The 20,192-nt window shown below is 41.5% G+C and overlaps 1 pseudogene; it reads right to left on the reverse strand.

Annotated features, from left to right (window-relative positions):
- Window positions 1-10,045: 10,045 nt before the first annotated feature.
- Window positions 10,046-11,436, reverse strand: LOC147449171 (large ribosomal subunit protein eL14 pseudogene; annotated as a pseudogene).
- Window positions 11,437-20,192: the final 8,756 nt, after the last annotated feature.

Raw genomic sequence — 20,192 nt, forward strand, 5'->3', positions numbered from 1 at the left:
AGTCAGAGAGGCCAATGAATCCGATGACCTAAGAAGACGAGTAGACAAGACTGGTGATGAATGAGGAGTGTTTCTACCACCAATAGAGGAATTTGAGACTGGATCTCAAATGAATCTAGACGTGCAATCGTGTTGGAGCGACAAAGGATCTGTACAATCTATGGATAGTCAACCCCATTCGCTAAGAACACTACCGTCCTACATGAGAGAGTACGAGACCAAGTCAGATGTGGTTGCAGTCCCATCAAAGAGACTGTCTCCCACCAAGGCCATCGATTCAAAGGGGCTAGTAGATATTCTATCTACCCCAGTCACCTGTACAATAATGTTAGCCGAGTTGCTCAGAATTAGACCAAACATGTGGGCTAATGTGGGTAAATGTCTAGAGAAATTTGGTGTAAAAACCCCAATGACTCAAATCGAGGAAGGCATCAAAGAGCTTGAAATGCCTCAACTAAATACTAGGCCACTGCCATTAAACAAGGTAGGCGAGTATTACGAGGGATAAGAATGAAACACCACCCTTCCTATGGAATTCAATGGTGTAAAAACCATGGCAATCCTTGACAGTGGAGCTGGTGTGGCCATTGCAACCAAAGAGGTTTGGAAAAAATGGGGAAAACATGCCTTGATATCCACACGAATGACCCTGCAGCTTGCAGACGTACACAAGGAAAAGCCCCTAGGAATGCTAGAAAAAGTACTTGTTACTTCTTGTGGCATTGAATATGAACACACTTTTGCTGTTGTTGACTTTGGCAAGAAGAACTACTATGACATCATTTTGGGAAGACCATTCATGCGACAATTGAAAATGGTCCAAAATTGGGGTTATGACCATATATAACTGAGACATATGGAAACCATAACAAAGATAAACTTGAGGGACCATAGCTATAGGGATGTGACGAGAATACCGGTTGAGGAGTTTGATTCCGCCACAGTAGCATGATCAAAACTTCCAACTTGGTTAGGTAAGCCTAAAGACCTGTGGATGTGTGGAGCTTCACAATGTGGTAGCTTGAAACGTGAGGAATGTATCCTAGAGCGGGTTATAGAGGACAAGGACTATATCCCAGAACCATTTCCTGAAGAAGAGTTAGAGCCTTTTGGATGGGAACATATCTTGGCTACTCTCGACGTGTGCGCCGTGGAGGATGCTCCCACAACAAAGTTTTGTGATGAAAATGGCTATGATGTCGTTCCTTATTTTGCAGTGAGTGTAATTCAGGAAAACGAAGAGAACCAGACATCAACAAGATCTCGACATCGGGAACAAACAAAGAAATGTGGAGAATCAAAAGATGAAGAAGACAACGAGTTCTATGACTCTGTAGAACACTTCGAGCTTCAAGAAGATCAACGAACCGGGAATCAATGTCATCGCTACACGAATAAAGTGCATCAAAAGTGGATTCCAAGTCCTCGATGAAAACACAACCACCACAAGCATCCTCATACATGGCTCCTAATAAAGATGCAAAGACTGAGCTAGGAGGAATACGACCAGAGCAACGAGCTAACAATGCTCTAATCAATGGGCTAGAAAAGTCCTCCAAGAAACTACCACCCACGAGCAAACAGAAAGTAACTTTCCACTACCAGCCAAAAAATCAAGGGAAAGTACAAGAAGTCAACCTTACTGAGGATAGTAGCGATAGTGATGAATCTTATGGCATCCCCTATCATCAACTCAGGCCATCACTATCACCAACCCCTTTAGCAACAACAACCATGACAGGTCAAAATAACAGGACAACAAGTCAAAGCCAAAAAGCTCGAAAAATATGGATACCAAAAAGCCAGATCGGCCAAAAACAGATATGGATCAAGAAGACAAAGATCTCTAATGACAAATCACAAGATCCAACACCAAAACAAAAACAAGGAAAGTGTGCACGAACGGGTAAGAATATCACAAAGTCGCAAGCTTTCACAACTCAGGTTTGGGCTCCAAAGAAGTTGATTCAAGCACAAAAAAGTCAGTAATTCATTTGGATTCCAAAACAACCATAATATCAACTTTCAAAGCCTAAATCCCGTCCCCAATCAAGCGTACAAGGGCTGAAGCAAAGACCACTGTCCACTCACACAACAAAAAGGTGGATCCCAAAGAAGTCTCTTCAAACACAAACGAAGCACAGGCAAGTATGGGTTCCAAAACGAGAGCCAGCAACAAAACAACCAATAATCGCAAAGAAATGGGTTCCAAAGGAGAACAAAAAAACTGTTGTTAGTGTATCGCCGCTTGAATTCTTACAATTCTTCCTACGATTACAGTACAGTTAGAAGAGAGCAAGTCGCTTCAATCAAGCAACGATACAGGAGCTTCAAAGACCATTACATTGCTTAGAATAGGAAGCCTCTCCAACAAATGCCAATAAGCAAATTGCTTATACCCACATCTTGCACAACATAAATCTTTTCCATGCATTGACTGTGTATGCATAATAGGGCTACATTACGAGGCTTGCATAGGCACAACTTTTAATTGCCCAAGCACAACACATACCCTTTGCGATACCCTATCGTAAAGGATGACTCCAAATAGGAAGGGGGGAGGCATTCTGAATGCGGACCTTACATTATGACTATTAGAGGGCAATGTTTTGTGAGATGCATTGAATTTTTGCGTTTTATTGTAATAATTGTTTGACGAAATTTAGAGTATATGCCCTCATAGTAGTGTTAAGGAGGAGTATGGAAAGAAAATCCATATATGAGCCCCTAGGGACATGTGTATAGTGTACATAGCATTTAGATTTCTATTTGAATGATTTTTCTTTTGTTGAGCTGTTTTAAAATTTTCTTTGTTTATTATTAAGAAGAAAAAATAAAAAAATCCATAATCCACATAGAAAAAGACTGACGAGAGGCCTGAGCACTACAAAGAGAAGAAGGTACAGGAAAACGATGAAACTTCACGAAGTATGTCTCAACAGCCACTACAACAGCCGAAGAACTTGTCACAAAGCAGTGTCAACATGCAACCGACAAGTCATACAAGTCAGAGCGAGTAGCTAAGCCACAAAATGAGTGAGGTGTTAGTCCCAAAGCTTCAAGTAATATTCTTTGTGGTCTGAGCATCTTAGCTATTCTAGGTACTGCTCAAGATGGAAGAGTTGAGCATGTTTACGTTGTGTCGCTCATGCTGGTATAGGTGAGCAAAAGAGTTGAAGTCTAAGTACTTAAGTCTGGTGAAGTGAAGGAGAAGGTCCAAAAGACACTCACGTACTGATCACAGTGAGATACGAGTGGAGAAACTTCTACATTGAAAACCCTTCTTGGAATGGTGGAAGCTATTGAGACATCTTTTGATGTCACATGTGCTACATTTATTCCTCGAAACACCCATCATCTCCTTCTTTCACATTGCATATATGCTTTTGTTGACAAATTTCTCATATGCATATAGAGTGTCCCATAATTGGCACTTGCATCAGGCACTCTTTCCGTGTTTCACCCAAGCACTCACCTTTCATGAACATGTACTTCACGTTCAACTACTCAACTCCAATAAGAGCGTATACCAAAGGCATTTTTTTTCCACCGGGTTTTTTCCCTTTGGTCATCCAGGTTTTAGATCCTAATCTAAAGACACCTATCACCATCCTCTTGTACATATTCCTTCTACATCAACAATAAGGAAATGCTACTCAAATCAATTGACAAATGAATTGGAGCACCAATTTCAGATCATAGCATACTTCTGCTCAATGGCGAGTCGAAGAATGGCCTACAATGACAACGCTGCAGACAACACTAACAACTTGATTGCACAGGAACAATGAAGTCCCCAATGAAGAAGAGCAGACACAAAAGTAATCAGAGGATCTCAAAAAATGAATGGTTGTGATGATCGATGTCCGCTCTAATGGATCATAGTTCTTCTTGTGGTTTGACAAAGTTACAAGCAGTGAAACAGATGAAGCCAAAACGACAGCAAAGACCACATCGCCATCGACAATCAGGTCATGTCGGGGACGACATGAACGTGGAAGGGGGGAATGTTGACCGCTAGGTCAACAACACAACATAACTCAAGTTTCGTACAAAAGTCTTATATTTTGCGAGTTATGAAATGCTGCGGATTATGGCTATAAATGCCATTTGTAATGAGTAGTTATTCTAGTTTCAGAAGCCGGGGTGCAATGGCACTTCCAGATTGTAAATACAAAGCCATTTGACCCTTTCAACCCCATTTTTGGTTAAACCTAAGGTAGCCTTAGTATATAAGGTACCTAGGTCATTTTGTAAAGAAGACTTTAATCATAATCAAAACTGAGCGCTACCGTCTACTGTGTGTGAGAGAGAAAGAGAGTGAGCGTAAGCTTCATCCTCTCGCTACGCCCGACTCGCTCAACACATTGGAGATCCGACTGCACCATTGCTGTAGGCTCGAGGAGAGCTACGCGACAATGCCAAGCATTCCACGCGAGAGGAAGCGCACACGCTAACGCATCTACGAGCTATTTGTGGCCGTAAGTGTATCCAATGATGTCTATTTTCTGCGTGCTAGTAGTCTATAGAATTGTGGCGACATAAGCTACGCATAGGTACTCATAAATTTCAGTTTCGGACACTTTCAAAATTCTGTTTTGTCATCCTACGCGTTTTCCGCAGATGGGTTTAGAGTGAGGGTTTTGAGTGTAGAGGCTTAGGGACAGGTGTATCCTAGTGAGGGGATGGTGTTCCTTAAGTTTCGTACGAATCTCACATGATTAGGTGAGTTACCTTCCGTATGTGTGTATGTGGCTAGGTGGTGTAGTTGAGAGCAGTGAGGTTCTTGATTGTGGTTTAGTTGGCCTTCCAGAGTGTTGTATGTGGAGGATGGTCTCAGCCTGACAAGCTTAAGAGATTTCCTCCGTGTGCCTATCGTGTCATCTGTGTCCTCGATTGACATTATGTTGATCTAGGTAGTGTTTGCATGCACTTCATGGGTGTGTGAGTCGCTCCTCGTCCAACAGCTATCATGTGTGCCACTTATGTATTTGCAGTCCATTACTCCATATGAAGCATGACATGATAGAAAGCCTTCTATTGAGAACATGCGTGTTTTTTGTTGTTTGGCATATGCTTTGGTGCCACAAACACAATGCAAAAAATTGAATGATAAGGCTATCAAATGTGTTTTTGTTGGTTATAGTGCTGAAAGCAAAGGTTTTTGGTTGTATCATCCACAAAAAAAGTGTATTCCGATTTCAGAGGATGTAGTGTTTGCGGAAGATTCTGTTCAGCCCTTGTTGTCATGTAGTAGAGAGAGTAATGTAAGCTCACATGACATTTATGGCGCTTTGTTGCCTCTTTTCAAGGGTGGAAGTTCGAATGTAAATTCCAATGAGGCAAATGTACATCCTATGGGGTTTTTTGAAAATGTTACAAATCAGCCTATTACTGATGCAGATGTACATGATGTACTTGATGAGGAAAGGACTGAAAATGAGCAAGCTAGAGGTATGCCGAAATGGTTGGGTGCATACATTGCATAACAGTAAATTGGATGCACGTTTGTCTAGTCGTACTGGTTCAGGCTCTCACTAGGCATCTTATGCATGAGATTGTTATGATTTAGCTATGTCTAGCTAACATGATGTTGAGGAGCCTCTATCCTTTGATGAAGCACAAAATTCAAAAAATTGGATGGGTGCCATGCAATCAGAATATGATGCACTTATAGAAAATGACACTTTATGTGATTTGCCTCCTTGCAAAAAGGCCATTGGTACAAAGTGGGTTTACAAGTTGAAACGCAAACCGGATGGTGAGATTAATTGCCACAAGGCTCGACTTGTCGCAAAGGGTTATGCACAGCAGAAAGGCATAGATTATGAAGAGACTTTTGCTCCCACTTGTCGTATGACTACTGTGCATTTTCTATGTGCATTGGCAGCTCATTTTGGTTGGGATGTACATCAATTAGACAATGCTACTGCTTTCTTGAATGGTGACATATTTGAGAAAGTTTATGTAATGCAGCCTCCCAGTTTTGTCAAGAAAGGACAAGAGGAAAAAGTGTGCAAATATAACAAGGCTTTGTATCGGTTGAAGAAATCTCCTTGTGCTTGGTATGAGAAAGCTGACACTCATTTGGTCAAACAAGGCTTTTGTAACAGTCCAACAGAAAGCATGTTGTATGTAAAGCGTGAGGGTGATGTACTTCTCATTGTGGTTCTTTATGTAGATGATTTGTTGATCACTGGACCAAATGAGAGAAATATTACTCAATTTAAGGCTGATTTGAATGCTACTTTCAAGATGAAAGATTTGGGACTGTTGCATCATTACTTGGGTATACAGTTTAAGCAGTGTGATGGTGGTATTGCCTTGTGTCAGAACAGTTATGTAGAGACATTGCTACATAAGTTTGGACTTGAGGATTGCAAACATATTGCAACTCCCATGGAAACAGGTTTGAAATTGAGTCTTCATGATGTTGGTGATCATGCTATGTCACTCTTTACCAAACTGTTGTTGGATGTCTCATTTATGTATGCAACACAAGGCTAGATATTTAGTTTGCAGTCTCACAGGTCAGCAGATTTATGCATAGCCCAGGGTCTAAGCATTGGCAGATTGTCAAGAGGATTTTTTGCTACCTTAGTGGCACTTTACATCTTGGCTTATTTTATCCGAAGGGGGGATCATTGCCGCCAAGCTTACATGCTTTTTTGAGCTCAAATTGGGGCTGGTTGTTTTGACACACGAGTGTCCACAAGTGAATTTTGTGTCATGCTTGGTAGTTCATGTATATCATGGTTGAGAAAGAAGCATCGAACTGTGGACACTTTGAGTTGTGAGGCTGAGTACAAGGCAGTCTTCACAGCTACGGTTGAGTGTGTATGGCTGAGACGCCTTATGGCTAATTTGGGTGTTGGGCAGGACACTACCAACACTATCTACACTGACAATTAGAGCGCATTGGCAGTTGCGAGGAACCCAGTTTTTCATGCTCGCACAAAGCACATTGAAGTGCATTACCACTATGTCAGGGAGAGGCTCTCAGCAGGAGAGATCAGCTTGGCTTATGTGCCAACACAGGACAACCTTGCAAATCTTTTCACAAAGGCATTGTCTCGTGAAAGCTCAAAGCTTTGCGCAAGGCTTTGGGCTTACTCCCCTTTGTGGAATGATCATGTCCTCAGGGCATGGTACTTCCCTTTTCTCATGTGCGAGGTCGCATCACTCTAGGGGAGATTTGTTATCATATACATGTGGTACTAATGTGTGTGATTCACCGCATCACTCCAAGGAGGATTTGTTATCATATACATGTGGTAGTGGTGTGTGTGAACACACTAGGACCGCCGGGGCATTTTTTCCCTCTTTAGGAGGTTTTGTCCCCGGTGCATTGTAAATACACCCATCACTCTAGGGCTATCTATCTTTCCATTGCACACTAAGGAATACACTCTCTATTGTGTGCCTTGAGCTTCCTTCGTCTTCTCCAAGCTGTGTGCCTTTCTCTGCAACCCTAATTCCAACAATTGTCTACTATTGTATGTTACTTGTGGATACTGCCATTGTATGCCTTTCTGGAACCGTACTTTGTTTTATTTGGCAGTCCCAGCCATTTCTGAGACTCGACTATACAAGATTTGCATAAGATTTTGAGAGAGGGTCAATAGCGTGGGGTTTTATTGAGCTGGGGGACTCTTAAATGTGAGATCCTTTCGATGATAGAAACTGGAGCACCCATTTCATGACCTTGCCATAGGCTATGTACTAGTGATTCCTACTTAATGCTCGAGTTCTATGAGTCTTACCATGCACCTTGCGAGTTTTTCCGAGCAAAGACAAACCCAACCAAGTGTTTGTATGAAATTAGTAAATTTTATCATCAACATAATATTTACTGTTTGTCATATATTGATGCACTACAACAAGAAGATCTCCCTTGTCTAGTACTTTTGTTCTTGATTGTCATTTATACTTGAGAGCATGTGCATCCTTCCTCCTCTTAACCACATGAATATGATAGCAATTTATTGCACCTTATTAGTTCATTTATGCACCAATAATCTCTTCCATGTCGTCTTGCCCTGCCCATACTACAAGGTTGTGATCTTCATACAAGGACACCCTTTTTACACGACACATGTCTGACAAACACCATCAATTATGAAAGACTTATTTTGTTACAATAAAATCATGTTTTTCTTTAATTGATCAATATATGCCTTTTGTAATCAATTTACAAAAACAACAATCAAAATTAATAGAGTTCTATGCCTAAAATTTTCTAGAAATACATCATCATAATTGAAAAAAGTTAGTTGGAAATAAATAGAATATTGAGGATCTTTTTACCATACAATGTGACAACTTCAAGCTTCAATTGAACAACTTCTTTCATAAAGATTGAAGATGCCGCTCCTTTTCATTTTGAATCATTGTTTGGTATGGCAGATGTCAGGAAGTCCATAATATCCACCACACAATGGGCACATCATCGTCGGGGAATATGCTTTACATCTTTGGTCATGTGGAATATTCATGCTGCCACCAATTATAAGGGGCAAATTTGACTCAAATCTATATGAAGATCAAATCCATGCCATACCCTAAAAGGTGGTACTAGAGCCTTCTTCAAATCTGGAACGAAAGCTTCAACAATAGGGAAGGTCGCCGCAGTGACATTGCATACTAATTTGTTTGCAGTAAATTCAATCTATTTTGAGCTTATGTCTGCTCAAGATAAGGTGGTATCCATCAGAAAGAACAATGCTAAGTGAGAGAAGATGCTTTTATCTCTCTTTCTCTCCCTCTCCCTCTCTCTCTCTCTCTCTCTCTTAAATGAGAAACAATATCACTATTTGCATTTGCAAACAATTCATTAAAAACCAAGCCTTAAGTGTATTTTTAAGGGCCAAAAGCAAAAGTTTTAAGCTTTTTTTGAGGGTGGCATCGAAGGAAACTGGCTAAATTTGGAGGATTTTAGTGTAAAACTTGGTAAAAATCCAATTTTTTTTGTTAAGATATTCAATGTTCTTTTGTCCATTGATTTTTACTAAAGGTTTTGGTGAGAACTTACTCACAAGATCCTCTCTCTCTCTATCTCTCTCTCTCTCTATCAGTTAAGAGGATAGAGGATCTGTGGAACACCATTAATTTTTAACTTATAACCAAAACTCCAATTAACAATTTCAATATTCAAACTTCCACTCACGATTTTAATTGGTTTGGATCTTCCAATCATTCAAATTTTCTTGCGAGAAAGTGGATATATATCTACAACATGACTCCATCAATGCTGATGACTAGCCTGTAGTATGGATATGGCATATAAAAAAGAAGCTAAACTATAAACTATCAGATAATGGCACGACCTAAAACACCAGTCAGCAGGCAGCATGGGAATGTTTTTGCCCCCAATGCAGCAGTTTAAGCCTTCTAGACCTAGACAAAGCAGGCGTCCTGATCAAACCTTTCTTGACAAGTGGGGATTCAAGTACCTGAGCACTTTTGACACCTTAACATTGTCTCATCCAAAGGCCTTCTTAAAGGCAGGATCACATAAGATCTATGATTTCTCAGTACTGCTATGGAGCTTGTGAGCCTTGATGTAGTTCCATACTTGCTTGAGCGTATCAGACCTCAGGGTCTCCAACGTTCGCAAGATAGGAGCCAGGTTGAAGGAGACCCTATAGAAGATCTGAGCGCCACCTCTGGGGTCGGGCTCAAGAGTGCTTTTGAGTTCAGCCTTGGGAACTTTCTTGCTCATCTATCCATCAACTCATGCAAAACGCAGAGCAGTCACACACTAGACTAGGGGCAAGATCCTGATCGATGGCAAGACGAAGGATTGTGATCAATGGCAAGAAGACGGATTGGGATTGGCTAGGGTTGAGCGATTGAAGATGGCACTTGCACGTACAATAGCCCATACTATCGCAACAAGGCTGTACGATACAATCGAGCATTGGATGGCCTGTACCAAAAAGTACCTGCATGGACGAGAAGAGAGAGGTAGAGGTGATGGCGTGGAAACTTTACACAACTTGCCAGGGAGAAAGGAAAGTGCTGACAAGATGGGATAGCTGCAACAACACACACAAAAACCCTCACTTCTCTTCTCTCTCTCTCTCTCTCTCTCTCTCTCTCTCTCTCTTTAAGAAGAAGGAAGGGTCAATGCAAATTTGCCAAAAAAGTAGAACACGAGCGAGCTAGCATGATGGAGAACTTTTATATAGCATGGAAGAATCTAACTACAAATGACCATAGATGAAGAGAAGTGCATGATGAGGAAGGTCGATGCAAGTGCTGGTGATCAGATGCAACTTCTGCTGTTGCCGAAGATGATGCGGGCAATGTTGATGTTGAGGCCAGGAAGGTGGTGAGCGATAGGCTGGGCAAGGTAAGCTTCACACATAGAGTCTGTTGAAACTGGCAAGCCGGCACGAAATTCAGCAGGGACGCGCATTGTAGTGCCAGAGGAGGCGGCTACGTTGTGGCACCACTCAGTCCGGCCATCGCCACCATCATCACCAGAAACACTGCGACCATGCGCCTGCTGGAAGCATCCCTCTCTCTCTCTCTCTCTCTATCTATCTCTCTCTCTCGATGTAGCTTAAATGGCTCTCCTGTTTTACATTTAAAAACTCTGCTTAGTGCTACAGTCTGTTGTTTAATAGAGAACTATTATCCAAAAAGCCAATGTATTTGCTTTGAGATAGTGCAAAAGCAAGCTAAGCTTTCTCCTTTCTTAATTTTGCCAATTCCCTTTTGATGACGGAGCCTCTCTTGATCCAAGCCACCATAACCTTGAAGCGATCAAAGTCATTGAGAGAAGCACGCAATTACGAGCTATTAGCCCATTTGTTGTGAATATCTGCAGCTTCAATGGCATCAACTAGCTGCTTCTTCTTGGGCATCCTAGGTATCTCGACTACAAGATCAGTTATCGAAAGCCTCTTGAAATTCATAGCATCGCGGACCATGTCAGGGGCATCAACAAGGGCCCTGTCCTGATCAACGGCATCGACGATCACAACAAGCTTTCCATAGCTGGGGCTGTAGTTCACCATGGCCACTCGTCGATCTCCACATAGCGCCGGAAAGGCATTCTTCTCGCTCGCCGCTGCTCTCTCTCTCTCTCTCTTTCTCTCTCTCTTTCTCTCTCTCTCTCTCTCTCCTATTCTCTATGATACTAATGGCTTTCGCGCACAGATGTTCTCTCTCTCTCTCTCTCTCTCTCACAGTAAAAAAGAAACTCTGTGAAAGAGCGCACGCCAATGCGTGCTCTTTCAGAGGGTGTTTCTTTTTTACTGAGAGAGAGTAGGGGGACCCGGCAAGAGAAGATCAAGAAAAAAAGGGAATCGAGGAAGATACATTTGAGGAGTATGCGTTCAGAGGGGAGGTGAAGCTGTGAGGGCGAAGCACTGTCGACGGCGTGATACCTGATGCGAGGCTTCACTGAGGCGAGAGGCAGCAAACGACTACGGTACGGGCATGAGGGGTCGCGCACATGGGAGCTGAGGGTCGTTTATCTTATTTTTTTGTTTAAAAGATCCTTCTATTCCGCAGCATCGCCGATGTGTTGGGATGGTTACAACAGATTCTAATAAGGAGTTTGCGGAATTTGTGTGAGTTCAAACCGTCGCCCTTTTGAAGTGTTGACGAGCCCTGTCAGCAGGTAAATGTTAACGAGGCCTGCCAGAAGGGGAGGAATCATCCCAGTAAATGGATATAATATAGAATGGAGCCAATAGTCACTCTTGATAGTCAAGAGAGAGTACGGGGTGGCGCAAAATCATTAAAAAAAAGAATCTAAAGTGATGCTAGGCGATGGGCAACCAGGAAAACACCCGTGCGAAGGTTGGAAATTGTTGTATGTTCCGGAACTGAGGCAACACGGATGCCGTGGCCACAGCCTGAACCTCGTAGGGTGCACTAAGCGACACACAAGCAAGATGAGGAGCGCAAGTATGAGACAAAAGTTCGGAGCTGATAGTGTGCAGATTGGAGCTGGTAGTGTGCCATGTTTCTTTTTTAGTTCCAACGAGTTGCATAGATGTGCAACAACCTCTTAGGGCTCAAGTGGTTACAGCTAAGTAGTCGGGTCTTCATTGGTATCAAGTTCTAATATGTCCCTGTAATTTTTAAGGTGATGAAAATTAAATCATAAGCTATGGAGGATAGGGTTGAAAATTACAGGTGATTAAAAAAAAACTAAGAGGCGCAGATGTTGGTGATGGAGCTGCAAATTAAAAAGAAAAGTGCGCTGATGGCATTTGCTGAATTAGCGTTTTCATGGTAGCGAGGTCACTGGTAGATGCGTTTGTAGGGGAGCGAGACGACGGAGTGCATGGTTGGATTGGGGAGCGCAGACCTGGAAAAGCTCTTAAAAAAAGGGGGGGGGGGGAGGTGTCAGTCAATAGCACAAAGCTGTTCTTGTGGGCTGGATAGTGCAGCATTTAGACATTGTAATCCCTGATTCGCACAGTCCAAAACTTGCTCTCCATTGTAGATTCATATGAATAAAATAAACAATCTGCTAGTAGTATAGAACAAGTAGATAGAGAGAGTATGTGTGAGTAGAGTATGCGATAGTTTCCTACAACGTTAAAACTCTCTTCTTCTTCTTCTTCTTCTCTCTCTCTCTCTCTCTCTCTCTCTCTCACTCTCACACACACACACACACACACACACACACACACACACTCTCACTCACACACACACACACATGCAAGTGGGAAATGGATAATCTATTATACTTTCTTCACAAAGGACGTAGGGGCGGCTGCTACAACAGTTTGGCAAGCAAAGAGACCAATTGGGTTGCGTCCACTTGGTGGGAGGGGTCGAAGAGAAGATCCTCCATCAAGAGTCCACCTATAGAGCTGAGAGCCACCATCGATGGCATCGAACCGAGCATTATTGTTGGATGGTGTGGGTGCCATCACTAAAGCCGCTCTCATCAACCTCATCAGCTACATGTTATTACTACTGCATAGAATAACGATCATTAAGACGTGTAGTAGCATGAGTGCTATCCCGGTCCTTCGCCCTCGCTTCATCTTCATTGCTTGCTACATCTTACGTCTATAGAAAGCCCCACTAGAGATCCTTTATCCTCCTTCATTATACCTCCCGAGTCCCGACCCTAAGGTTTTTGCATTCAAATATTTAGCCGGCCAATATGTACCTACGACTTTAGAGAGTAGGGGGATATATATATAAAAAAAGGGGAACCAATCGATATGCACAGAGAGGGGAAAGTGAGGCAAGGAAGCACTCAAAGCAGGCAGTTGCAGGCGACGGACAGAGCATGCAGAGGGCGATGTACCGTGCATTACCACATAACCAAAAAAGTTCTTTTATTTTTGGATGTGGACAACCTATCTCACTCTCTCGCGTTGGTTTGTAGCATGGAGAGGAAAGATGGCAAGGCAGCGCTTTGGGTGCTAAAAAGTGGACTTGAGGAGGTCGTAGGCATGAAGGCCGGGGTGTTGGGCAAGCAACGAGGACTAGAATAGGGTGTTTATAGCAGCACCATTGGAGAGCATGAAGGCGAAGGGAGAGAGAAAGTTTTTCCCCCCTATTAGTCTTGGAGTGCAAGAGAAGGATATTCCAAGCAGCTCATGTGTGTACATGGTCAGGGGCTTCGAAGAATTTGGGATGTTGTGTGTGAGAAGGTGGAGCAAGGGAGACAAATGGTTTGAGAGCGGCGATTGTGGTCTGGGGTGGACTGTGCACGTAGAGCATAGCGTTGCTATGGAGACACAATGCCTTCTCTGTCATTTCACGCTTCTCTCTCTTTCTCTATCAAGACTATGGTAATTAATTCCTCCCTTGAGCTCCATAGACTGAGGAAAAGGGAGTTACGGTGCCCTTTGAGATGATTAAGTATCTCTTGCATGGTAGGTGCAGAGAGAGAGAGAGAGAGAGAGAGAGAGAGGCGATGGTATGCAAGAGAATGAGCAATCGCGACAAGCGGATGAGCACAAGGAGTGATTGAGGTGCTACTAGCAAGCTACCGTCCGAGAGGGTAGAGTATTGCAGGCGATGTGATAATGCCAGTATGAGCTTCAGACCAAGAGAGAGTATGACTAAGAGAGAGGCATGTATCAATGATATTAATAATTTTTCTTGTGGAATTACCCAAGATTCGTAGCATTGCACATGCGATAGACAACAAAGAACTGCACTCACTCTCATGGGTGTTGGCACAGGCGATGGCGTGTGGGCTTGCACAAGAAGAATTGCCATGTGAGGTTGTTAGTTGGAGATTCTTGGCATCCTAGTCGCTCATAGGATGATTGATGTAGTCAAGGGCTATTGAGAGAGGCAAGGGACCGGGGGGGGGGGGGGGGGGGGGGGGGGGGGGGGGGCGTGGTGCATAGAAGAGGTGCATATTAGAAAAGTGAAAGGGTGGTGAGGATGGAGGGAATCTTCCCAACTAATAATAAAATTTATTTAAATGTGAGCCATTATGTATTGAGAGAGAGAGAGAGGGAGAGAGACAAGTGTGATTTAGCATTTGTGGCTCTCCAGTCTCCTTTTGCTGCCTCTACCCGTCCCCACCACAAGTTTTAAACTCTTGCCTCATAGGAGTGCGTGCTCTCCCTCCCCTGCCTCGCTTAGTCCAATAACATACCACCACGATTCTCCACACTTGATGCTTAATCGGGTTGGGAAAAAACCTACTCAAACCGCCACACCAAAAACGAGGTGCGACGAGAGATTAGGTTGGGTTGCGTCAACATGCAAAAGCTCTACTTGTGACAGATTTCAAGGTCGCGTGATGCACATCAGCACAGATATGTTGATCCTACATCATGCTCGATCTCTGCCTCCTCGACCTCTTCCCTTCCAGGCTTCCCTCACCCATATGTGATCCCCTGCTCCTCTTCTCTCTCTCTCTCTCTCTCTCTCTCTCTCTCTCTCTCTCTCTCTCTCTCTCTCTCCCCCCTCCTTCTCTCTAAAAAAAAATTCCACACCGGTGCGAGCTCTTTCAGAGACTTTTCTTTTAAAGAGATTGAGAGAGAGGGAGGAGAGAGAAAGAGAGGGGGAAGGGTTGAAAAAAAAACCTAGGTTTAGTGTAATCCCACCTGCAAATTTTGAGATTTACCTCTAAAGTTTCAATTTGAAAGTGAGAAATCTACAAATTTTTTTGGTGAGTAATGTGGGTCGAGGCATGACGGACAACTCAATAGACTAGGAACCCCGAGCAGTCTAGGGACTTTGAGCTGTGCTCTTATAATCATGGAAAATTTAAGAGAATATTTTTACACTAAATTTTGTAGGTTTATTCACCTTCTACTTTGAATTTTGAAGATAAATTTCAAAATTTGTAGGTGGAATTACACTAAACCTAGGTTTCTATTGATATGGGTAGGTGAAAGAGAACTATCATGTGGACAAAGTTGTCATAAGAAAAATGTTCATAGATTTATCGACCTTGCATACTCTTCTTTCAAAGCACTCTTTATAATCCCCCACGATGACCACCTCCCTTGACATGTTTTTCGCCACCACCTTTGGCAACACCACTAATCTCCCCACCCCCCGATAGAAGGCTACCTATGATAGTGTGATCCAAACTTTAATATATACCATGATGTGGATTTTCTCAAAAGAATATCCTCATTGTAATAATAGAATTATTTTCAGTTTCCACCATTTTCTCTAGAGTAAATTAAAATGCATAGTATGTTATCATACATCAACCCACAATAACTTGAGGTAGAGCAAGAAAGAGGAGAAGTAGAAGTGAACAAAATGTCAAGCTCCCAGTCTCTCCTTATTCATGAGTTTTGTTCGAGTGGCGAACAACCTTAATTAATCTTTTAGTGTAAGTCTCGTGGTCCTACATGTAGGGAGGTAGGAATAGGAGATTTATATCAATTGGAATCATGGTGCGACTATTCCCAACAAGGAACAATGGTGGTAGAAATGAGCTTCCAATATTTGAGGGCAACTAGTTTCAAGAAGAGGAATATCAACATGCCATTGCATGGGTTCCAATTGTTCTAGCCCATCAAAAGAAACATCTACCAAATCCTTGTTCAAAGGGTTTTTTTGGACAAAAATTTGTGGTCGTTTTACCATTAAAATTAGTTGTAATATTGTTTCAATTTATTTTTTTGTGCTTGAAGCCACCTAAAAAATCCAGTTTGGTTTTTGTTTTGTATAGTGTGCCTCGACTAGTCTTGCTCCCTTTAGGGATTGCTTAGAAAATTTCGCTCGAGATTTGAGATTCCTCGAGTTCTATTGTTGGTAGGTTATGCATACATATATAGTCTATATTTTGGGTTCTTTTACTGCTCTATTTTTGGGGAAACTCTGCCCAAATTGCCAAAATTTTTCCAAGTTGTGATGGCTGGTTTTTTGGTCTTTTGAGCCATATATGCTGTTATGCTGCTGAAATTCTCGCAAAATCAGAGGATAAGTCAGGTGTGCCTTCTTGGGAGCTGCATGGTTGGCTTTAATGGATGATCAAAACGTCAATTCACTCCTTTTCATTTAACACAAAGAATACAGATAAATGTTCATGTGTCTAAGAAGAATTTTTTTCAGCAGCGCATAGTCTTTATGTTTTGGCTAAGAAGATTAAGAGAGATACTGGAATCCCCTTTGCCTGTTGTAATTCCCATGATTAACTATGAGAACTCATTTGATGTGTATGTGTTTGTCCTTATCTTATGATGAGATCCATTGAAGTTTCTGGGGATTGAGTCAGTAAAAAGTTTTGGGTTCTTGTACATGTGTTAGAAGGGGTTCTCAAACATCAAAACTTGGGTAGCCATGGCTTTCTCTTATCCGGAATTTCATGGAAGAAGTGATGAAGATGTGGAAGACTTTTTTGAAAACATGGAGATTGCCTGCATTAGCAATCAAATTCATGATCCTACGCAGATGTTACGTCTTCTCCAAATTTGCTTGAAGAGTGATGCACGAGTTTGGTCCAAAGCATTTGAAGAGGAGTTGCATGTGTCTTATCCATCTGTGAGATTAAGTTGGGACAATCTAAGGCATGGATTGGAAGTGGATTTTGTGAAGACATAAGATCTTGACAAAGTGTGGCAAGAAATACAGGGTTTGGTGCAAAGGGAAGGTGAGCTAGTAGATGCATACATATGTTAGCAACAAGCTAACACGAACACCATTTTTTAGAGTTCTCTTTGTAAAACAATTATTATTTTGATAAATCGAGAATATTGTAACTCCTATTTTCTTGGATAAACTTTGTAATTAATGAGTCGGGGCTACAAGCTTCCAGATTGTATCAGCGAGTCATCACCCAACTTTGGTAGAACTCCAAATTATTAGTTTTGACCACCCAAAAACCTATAAAAGTCAATTTTTGTAAGTTTTTTATAGGTTTTTGGATAAGAAATACACAGCATGAGCTAGCGGCGCTTACTTCTCTCCTTCTCGCGCTTCCTACTCCCTCTCCGGTTGTCGCATTGCAATTGCGTTTGTTGCATTGCAACCGCGGGTAAGAGCTCTACGCATTGTCATAAGCCGTTCACAGTATTTTGTAGCTTTTGGCGTCGCCGACCCGCGGTTTAATTTCATCATAAATAGGAATTTACATGTTCAAAACAAAAACTAAGCATAGGTGGGGTATTGGGGTATCATTGCTAAGCATTTAGATGCATTCTGGGTCAAAAACGACTAGGTCAAAAATCCACTACTGTTAATAATCGCAATTTTGGAACTTTACCTAAAGCCGGTTTGAGGCCATATGCATGTGTGCTTAGGTCTTACAAACTTGTCCTAGAAGTTTTGTTATGTTTGGATGTCATTTGATGATGTAACGGATGTGATTTGCTTGCCGATGAGCGATTGGCTTTTGGTGATTTCAGTCACTTGAGTGTAGCTTGAGTTAGATGCGAGTTGTTAGTTGTTTTTTGAGAGATTGACAACCTCTTGTAGCCGCTATGCACTAGTCGGAGTCAGCTTCGTCCCATGGTCTGACAAATTAATCGTGGTTGTCGCTAATACTGCAATAAGATAGGATGGTGAGGTTAGACATGCGTCCCACATTTGGCGCCGCTGCCGAGGATCGAAGAGACCTCAACTAGGGAAAAACACGAGCTTTTTGTGTAGTTGTCCTTTAACTTCCTCTAGGTTCACCTAGAGTTCAAACTTTCTTTTAGAAATCGCATAGCTTAAGATTGTCGTCTTTTGCTATGTAGAGGTAGCTTGGAAGTAGTCGTACTTGTTGAGTACCTTTAGGACGCTAGGAGTGTAGATTTAGATTAGGATTTGGAAAATGATTGGTAGACGAGACAAGTCTTAAGATTAAGACTGTGAAAAACGTAAAAAACACAAGAAAACAAGTGTTTGTGAATACTTTTCACAACCCCATTGCAAGAGAATCTAGGAGTAGGGTAAGTAGGATCCAAGGTGGATTTCAAAACATTGCTCTCTTTGAAAGAATCAAGTGTGAGTTGTTATTGGAAGTTACAAAATTTCAGGTCTACGATTAGAAATAGCTCAAAAAGATTCGAATCCACTCAATCTGACTGGAGAGTAAGCCTAAGGGTTGTCCGAACTAGTGGGTAAGCTCAAAGACACTTCGAGGTAAAAATTTCAAGAGTTGGCCAAAACTCAGATTATTTACTTTTTCTTGACATTTTAGGCCAAATTAAGTTTTGACTTGATTCATAGGCTTAAAATACATCATATAGAGACTGTCTTTGAGAAAATTACAAAAAAATGTTCATTTCAAGCCTAAAGATAACAATCACGATTATTAAATTTCTACTCTAAATTGGCCAAGGTTCATACCAGTGACTTATTGCATGTGTACAAACAACTTTTGTAAAGGCCCAAGAGATTTGGATCACTAAACTGACAAAAAACTGGGTAAAAACTAAAGTTTGTACTGACTTTTTGAATCTTGAGTATAAATTGAGGAAAAATTTATCCAAACTTGTTGAAATTTGATTCATAGGCTTATGTGGATGTGATAAACATGTGTATATGCTCAGTTGACCAAAAATTTATAAAAAATTATCAGAAGTAAATAATCACGATTATTTACATCTGTCCTATTTGTCAACTTTCTTGACCAAGTCTGCATACCACTAGCTTCACCATGTTGTAATAAGCCCACGAACCAAATTTGGTAAGATTTGGACCATTGGAGTGAAATTTGTGACTAAAATTGCAAAGTTAGTCTGCAGACAAATAACTGATGACCATTTGACCAAAAAATGTCCAAACTTGATCAAACTTGGCTAGTGACCTTAACTTAAGGTGCTTAACAGATCTGTGTCAAAGTTGGGGCAAAAACTTGCAAAAATATAGCTGGAGTAAATGATCGTGATTATTTGCATCTGCTTCAAAACTTGATAATTTTGCAAATTTGAGTGCATCACAAGGTCAAGCACATCAAGTAGACCCCACAAATCCATTTTGGTGAAATTCGGATCCCAAAAGTGAGACTTAAACCAGATTCTTGAAATCAGAGTCTGCAGACACCAAACAGTTGATAAACTTGATCAGATTTTGTCCAAACTTGTTGAAACTTGTCCAGGGACTCTAACAAGTTCTATGCTTGCCAAACCTATCAAAAAATTACAAAAAAATGACAAAAGTAAATAATCACGATTATTTAATTTTGCTATTCAGAGACATCATTTTTTACTTTTGAACTTATACAGTGATAGACCAACATAATATAAAGCCACAGGGCAATTTTAGTTCAATCGGATCGAAATTAATACATGTACACTCAGTTTTTAGGTTGCAGATTAGACCTTTGATTTTTGCTAAAGTCGAATCTGAAAGTCAAAATATGACTCCCATAGCTCGATTTGGAGTGATATATGGAGACTAATTACGAGAGTAGCAAAAACTCTACTGTCCTTATAGAAGAATAGCTAACTTTATCAAGTTTGTACAAGAATCAGGGTGCGGACAGGAATCAGTGACTTGACAGGAAATTACAATTGAATCAAGTGTAAATTGACGACAAGTCAATCCAAAGGTGAGTAGTCTATCCAGGGCTTCATAAGTGTATATGAACCTTATATCTGATCGGGTACTAAGAAATCAGGGCATATCCGGAGAAACCTCTAGTAGAGTTTCCACTGAAGAAAGTGTGAATCAAGGCAATTCCTTGCATACCATTCTTGCATAATTTTTCAGATTCGGCATCCGAGAGGTCTTCTTGCCCAACTCACTCAAAAACCGGAATGACAGTGCGCTATAAGCATATACTATCTTTTTACAAGACT

The sequence above is a fragment of the Adiantum capillus-veneris genome, chromosome 10, assembly GCF_014529385.1.
Source record: "Adiantum capillus-veneris isolate H3 chromosome 10, ASM1452938v2, whole genome shotgun sequence".
Lineage (NCBI taxonomy): Eukaryota > Viridiplantae > Streptophyta > Polypodiopsida > Polypodiales > Pteridaceae > Adiantum > Adiantum capillus-veneris.